Genomic DNA, 6,000 nt, shown 5'->3' with positions numbered 1-6,000 from the left:
GGCCCGCCGTGCACCCACCAGCCCACCCCGGCCCGCCACCGGCGCACCTCGGCGCGGAAAACACCCCTTGGGTCACAGCAAAGGGCTCTTGCTCTCCCCGCCTGGGAGCAGCTGGACAAGCGGGGCCTGATGCTGGGAAGATGGAGGTGGCGGTGGGTGTCACCGTCGATTGCTCGGTGCCAAGTGAGTTTTGGTTTGGAAACGGGGAGGATTTTCTTTTGTCTGTGGGAAGCTCTGCTGCTTGCCGAGCTCAGGCTTCTCTCTGGCTTTTTGTTCCTTAGCGATCTAGGTAATCGACATTAGCTGCGTACTCCGAGATTTGTGGTTTTGTCTGCAGCAGGGAGATGCGTTTCCAGGGGAGGCCCAGCTAGGTCAGGCTGTTGGCGTTTGCATCCTGCCGCAGGCTGTGCGCCGCATGGCAGAGAGAGCAGCTCTCTGCCCCAGCACCTTCTGATACAGAATAGCAAACGGTCAGGTTGGGGAAGCATCTACGAGCTGCTGGGATAGAGACCAAGACACGTGTTGTTATCTCGGAGTACGTGGGCAGGCTGGACCGAGATGCGTTTGGGAGCTGCTGGGAGACAAAGCACTGTGTCAGCGCTGGCTGTTCGTTGCTGCTCTGTTGATCGTCAGCCTCGTAGGCCTGCGGACCCCGGCTGGATTATCTGCTGAGGCCGAGGGCTGGTATGTGAGTCTCTTCTGTTTGGCTTCTTGCCACCTCTAGCCTTGGAGGCTGCCATAATTTACTCCAGTAAGTAACAGTTCCTGGTTAGTTTTTCTTCTTCCCTTATGTTACTGGGTAGTTAAAATGGATAAGGGTATGGTTTCTACCTCATGTGGGAGGTTGCTGTTTTTAGTTTATCAAAATGTCTCTTCAGCTCCTGAAGCTCAGGGGGAATTGAATAAACCTCAGTTTTTTTTGTCATCAACCTGGTAAAGACAACAGACAATCTATAAGGCAAGTTGCAGCGCCTAGGCACGCGGAGTTGTACCGCTTCAGGAGTCTGTGCAGTGCATGGCAAGGTCTGTATGGTCAGTTCTAAAGCCCTGGCACAGCCAGGCCTGAACATGACTTGTTGCTAACCTACATGTTAGCAGTGGCTATCTTGGAGGGTATTTATAGAGATATATATATTTTTTATAAAKATTTTTGGTGAACCTGTTTTCCACCTCCTTCTCCCAAGGGGTCTGAGCACAAAATGACCGAGGATGCTGAAAAGGGGCAAGAAGGCACCTCGTGTTGCCTTTGCTGCTCTATTGCTAAGTTAAAGACAGCCAAGAATGTCTGGCTGTTGTTGTATCACTGTTCTCGTGATGTTTACAGTAGAATTTCAGGTCTTGTTTGCCTGGGAGAGCAGTTTAGTTGATATTACTGTTAATGTCATACTGAAGCAAGATTGGAGATACGCTGTACTAAATAATGTACTAGTTCTTTAAAACCACCCAATTAGGCAAGGTAAGTTACTGAATAAAGATTGAAAACCTGTCCAAGGTCACTCCTGAAGCCCAGGTTAGAGGAAGGGAGCGGACTCTGTTYGTGAGGCTTACTCTGCCTGCCTTCCCTGCGAAGCTCGCCTTCCTGTCCCGTGCAAAGGCTCTGTCCTTGCGGCCGATGATGCCAGGGAAACATAGAAGCCTGTTGGTGCATTGATGCATGGAGTCTTTTTCTGCAGTACTGTCATGCTCTTGGAGYATTTCCCAGTGCTCTGTTGAGGAGACCCCATGTACCACGTTTGTGTTTTGTGTTTCGTTGCACTCTGTTGATAAGCAGGATAGATCAAATTCACTTTCCTTATAGTTGGATTTAATTTCTTGCTCTTKTATTAGTGTTCACTGCTCTTGCTGTAGCTACCACTGGAAAAATGACTTCATTGCACGTGACTGAGTCTGGCACCTTAAACTGATACTTACTGCTTTTCCCCCCNAAAAAAGAGAGAGAAAAGAAACCTCATTAAAAAAAAAAAAGAAAAAGAAAATAAAAGATCTGTCTCTTGAAAAAACACTATTTTTTGTTAGCTCCTTTTAAAAGAATAAAACTGCATCTAAAAAGTAGCCACAATTCTTTCAGGCACAGCATAAGCAAAGAAAGATGTGTGAAGAAATGAAACGGAGCATTGTGTGTTTTTTTTTTTTTTTTTTTTTTTTTTTTTTTTTTTTTTTACTTCGTTGTGATGGAATCAGATACGATGCCGACTTGAAGCAAGGCTGAAATTATACAGTTCATTCTTTTCAGTGATTTATTTTTATTATATCAGTGTTTACCTACCTAGATAGTGGTTGTGGAAACGTGGTATAGGCCAGGGAAAGGACCCGCTGTAGACTGTGTACCGGAGCCAGCAATAAAGCCCCTTCTCCTGACTCAGTCAAGTCCACGGTGGCCTCTTTGAGGAAGGGGTGATCTTGTCTTCTGCGCTGATGCATAACGGGAGCTTGCAGTTTGTGTGTCAATGTGCTGAACTCTGATGTTGATTCCTTTGATAACTCCATTTATGCCTGGGAAAGCCAACTGATTATTTAAAAAATTATTTATACTGAATGTCTATAGAGTAAAAAACACTTCAGAAAGGCTTCCCGAGTCCCTTGATATGCGAGGTGTTAGGGGAGATAGTGGTGCCTAGCAGAGCTGGGTGATCGTTCATCTCTGCCACTGTATTTCTGAGTAATCTTGGGAAATTTGGTTCCTTCTCTGTTTCTGCCAAGTACCAAATAGATGTTGCAATTCTGGCCTCCCTTAAGATCTATGAATAAAAACCACTGTGGATTTTGGATATTTGGATCTTGTAACTCAAGTGCTTTTTAATACCTCYCTCTTGTGCTCCCCCATACAGTTCCTTTAAAAAGGTAATACAAATAGAATTGCATTGCTCATGCCAGATCTTTTGGTTTAAATTAATCCTAATTTGAGTGAATAAGTTGTGTAGTGTAGTAAAGACTGGATGTTGGTAACACTTGAAGGAATYCACAAAAATTTGGGGTAGCAGAAAYCTCAAGAGGTCGTCTAGTCTGCCTGCCTGCCCCAGGTTGAGTCCGTCTTCATCTTTGTCATTCAAGACAGAGGTCTGAAGGTTGTTGTGTGGGTAGTTTTGTGTGTGGGTGTTTCTTTTTCTTTTTCTTTTTCTTTTTTTAATAGTTTAGTCAGTGGAGGAGGTTCTCCAGCCTCTTTGGGCAGGCTAGTTGAGCTTGCGCTAGTGCTCTAGTTAGTGTTGCATAGTCTATGTCTTCCTCTTTATGGCTTTGTTCATTGTCATTTCTTGTTTCTGTTGATCACAAACACCTTTGTACGTGCCCTTTTTCTTCCAATAATCAACAGGTACAACAGTGTGATTTCTTGTGCAGCACATCTTTGGGGTCCAAGAGGGAATAAAAAGCCACATATCCAAACCAGCAGCTTCTGGCATAATCACTAACAGAGCCTTTCTTTGGGTGATCTGTTCTTCTTCCCTCCTTTGACTTACCTTTCCACTTTATTTGTTGCATCATGCTCTGAAAACYTTTGTGTCTGCTAATTAGCACTTGGAAATTTGTCAGTAATTGTGATGGGACCAAAAGTAACTGCCTGTCAAACACAACTTTCCCATCCTTTGCCAATGTTCCCAGCTATGACCTGCAAGTGCCTCGCCTGGATGCAGATTCTGCCCCAACTGTGGAATAAACCTCCCTAGAAAAGGACACCTTTCCTGGAAGAGGTGGAAAGGTAGTTAGGTCATGGGAYGTATTAAATGGGCTTTTTAGCCTCATATTTAGCTGCTTTGTGTGTAATACTACCTCAGTGGCTCTTGTCAGCCCTCTACATGAAGCCTATCCTAGTGATTAAGTCTGCTCCTTAGCTATATTTAGCTATTTGTTTTATAACTGAGTTCCTTGCCATGCAAACTGGAGTAGGTCATTCTGCAACCTTGAAGAAGTACTTTCATTTCTCTGGAATTTCCCAGCTGGTAAATTGGGGATGTTCTAGCTGATGATCAATCCACTAGCCATTCCTAATGGAGATTCAATCACGGACAATATGGCACAAAGAGTATTTCCCAGCCTGGAATAACAGAAGGATGTTTCTGCCTTTTGTCTGCTTCTGTCATCCGCTGAAGTGAATTTGCTTAGTCACGTGCTGTTGGAACTTACTGGTGTCCAACGCATCTAGTATTGGATGAAGCAGTACTTCTCTGCAGCGTTATGTTACCTAGGCATATTCTTTGAAGCATTATGRGAGCTACCTCGGCCAAGGCTATTTTAGGAAGAGATAACTCTGAATCCATGAGATTAAACTGTATTGTGGCAATTTTTGCTCTTGTGCCTTGGAGGAATAGTAGTATCTGGCATTATGAGTCTCCAAATTTGGARTAAGAAAATAGGTCCAGGTTTGAGACAAGGTATGAAAAACAGTCTGTTTTTGTTTTTTTCCTGTGTTGCAAACTAGAGTATACATTGTATACTAAAGGAGCAAAGGCTGCCAGATTTTTAGAGCTAGAGCTGTTGTGTGRCCACCCGTGGCCTCTTGTAAAGAGGCTGCTCAGGTGCCAGCTGTAAGGGTAGGCTTGTGTGATGAATGCTGGTGAGGCAGAAGTGTACGTAAAAAGTTAACTGTACAAAGCAGAACATATCCATTCATTTAARCTTTAGTTGTGATCTGTGAAGTAGCTTTTTGAATTTGCTGAATCTCTTCCATAGGAAGACTTCCTATATAGATGTCTTGGTAAATGGTACTGGCAATAGCAGTGCCTCCCACAGTCTTAATCTTCATGCCTCTGAAGYATCTGCAACGATTTCTTCCCATTTGATCTCTGAATTCCTCCCCACCTGAAGCACATTGGCTAGACAGGAGGAGGGGGTGGAAGCACTTCCAATACACTAACATGGGAACACCAAAGTCAAACAGGTGCTTTGGGTGATCACGCACTTCAGGTTTGTGGAATGCCATGGTGTAATTTGCCTTAGGATGCTGGAACTTAGAAGCTGCTCTTGTTAGGAGAGATGATAGCAGAGTTTTTGCTCTTCCTTTTTTTGGTTGAAAAAAGGACCGGCCTGCTTTAGAGACGTCGTGCCAGCACTCTGCATTACAAACAACAGCCTGAGTACATTATAAGTTCTCTGTGCTTGTTTGGCTGGGTAAGATTATATTTTGATCTCCTTAAAAAATCATGACTGTGGTCTTGCCTGTAATAGAGGATAGCTATACCACCAACATTTGTGGTATAGAAACGACCTGTTTCTGTAAGAAGCAAGGGAACAACTAAGGACACATGGTGGCTATAAAGATATGCCTAGAACATGTAGTGCTTTGGTACTTCGGGAGTGTGGTGGGTTGATCCATCTGTCCTGCCTGTGGGCTGGGATCTCCCCATCACCACCACTTGTATCTCTAGAGATATGAAATGTAAAATTGCCATTTAGCAGTGCTCCACCTAGCCAGTCCAGTTCCTTTTGGCTGCTGGCATCCGTACTTCAAGAATTGCTGTATGTTTGCTTTCCAGTGGCACAGTAGCTCATGGATGGAAACTGTAATTAAAAACAGGCTGTGGAGTGGTACAGCTCTTGCAAAGAGTCCATTGCTTGTGAAAGAAGCTGGGATTGCCAGTCTTTCCCAGATGTGTGCAGTCCATGCCTGCTCTTACCATTTTTCTTGCCCTATCTGGCCAAACAAGTGTCTCTGGAGCGCAGTGAACGTATGCAGTATCCACATCTCTTTTGCAATCTGACTGTGTGGGATGGTGTTTTCTTTGTCCATCCCTTAGAAACTGTATTTGCTAACCTCCTGTTGTATCATATGTTAGGTAGCCATCATATGGTGCTGTTGTGGCTTATGTTGTGGTAGTACCTAGAGATTTTGACTTAGGATCCCATGTTTTTCTGCACATGGTACAATCTAAGGTAAACGACGGCTTCTGTCTCCAAAGACTCTGGGCTTGAGAGGCAAAGTGTAAGGTACAGATAAGAGGAGGAAGGGCAAAGCGAAAGGGGATAATGTAACAGTGTTGACGGATTAAAAACAAACCAGTTTGATAC

General features: G+C 44.2%; 1 protein-coding gene across 2 annotated transcripts in view; it reads left to right on the top strand.

Moving 5' to 3' along the window:
- Positions 1-6,000, top strand: part of CLIP2 (CAP-Gly domain containing linker protein 2) — a 98,817-nt gene that overhangs the window by 15,849 nt on the left and 76,968 nt on the right. The window contains exon 1 of one of the 2 annotated variants that reach the window (XM_085314980.1): positions 728-751. The exons of the other annotated variant lie outside the window; for it this stretch is intronic. The gene's annotated coding sequence lies outside the window, so the exon portion shown is untranslated. Of the gene's footprint in view, positions 1-727; positions 752-6,000 lie in introns of those variants that run through there. 2 annotated transcript variants of the gene reach the window in all.

This window comes from Rhea americana, unplaced genomic scaffold (assembly GCF_003343005.1).
Source record: "Rhea americana isolate MKP2758 unplaced genomic scaffold, rheAme1 scaffold_111, whole genome shotgun sequence".
NCBI classification, from domain to species: Eukaryota; Metazoa; Chordata; class Aves; order Rheiformes; family Rheidae; genus Rhea; species Rhea americana.
This window is presented reverse-complemented; position numbering and strand designations above follow the sequence as displayed.